Genomic DNA, 873 nt, shown 5'->3' with positions numbered 1-873 from the left:
CAAAGATAAGCCAACGAGGAAAGGAAATGAAGTCAAAGCTTGTATAAGAACTGGCTCAGAGAGTATCTACATCGTTAACTGTGCTTTATACAAGGTTTAGATAACTGGTGGACTGAGCTACAGGGATTGCCACTTTCAAAGAAGTTCCAAAAAAGTTGTGAAGGAATATTGACAAGGATACCATTATGTAAAATGTTGGTCTCGAGATGCAGTGAACGAGGGAATATCAAGGCATATGTGTGAAAAATGGAGGTTTTGAGCAGAGTCACTGGCGGTGAGGGTTAAGGGGCCACGACGCACACATTCTCAGAGGCACACTTCTTCAGGAGGACGAGGAGGCTTCAGAAAACACAAAATGCGCTGAGGGACGAATAATTCTCTGTGGGAGGGAAAAAAATCTAAGGGGAAGCAATTCTCTGTGGGGAAACGATTCTCTGAGGAGGGGGAAAAATAATGTTTAGCGGGAAACAATTCTTTTGAGGGGAAAATTCGAGAGGATGGTCTTACATGAACGGGAACTGGTGGTGTGATGGTGATCGATACACACACAAAAAATATGACATGCTTAGCTTTGATTCTTAGTTTCAATAATGCAAAGGAATATCCGCCGTGATGCTAGTGTAAAAGACACAACTGAATAAAAATAAAAAATATGAACTTTCATCTCCTTCTATGGTAAAAAAACAGAGACATAACAATATGTGGTTGTTTACAGGGAAGCAACAGTAGTAGATAAAGACATTAACATGAACCAACAGAAAAGCGATAAAAATCTCAAGGTACAAGGTATGGCTCGGTATAATACAGTGATATGTGTGTTAGTACAGACGGAGTGTAACAGGTTAAGGATTAGCCTGTGTTTGCATCCTAAGT

This window comes from Penaeus monodon, chromosome 25 (assembly GCF_015228065.2).
Source record: "Penaeus monodon isolate SGIC_2016 chromosome 25, NSTDA_Pmon_1, whole genome shotgun sequence".
NCBI lineage: Eukaryota > Metazoa > Arthropoda > Malacostraca > Decapoda > Penaeidae > Penaeus > Penaeus monodon.
The sequence above is the reverse complement of the archived record's forward strand: the minus strand, read 5'-3'. Positions refer to the sequence as shown.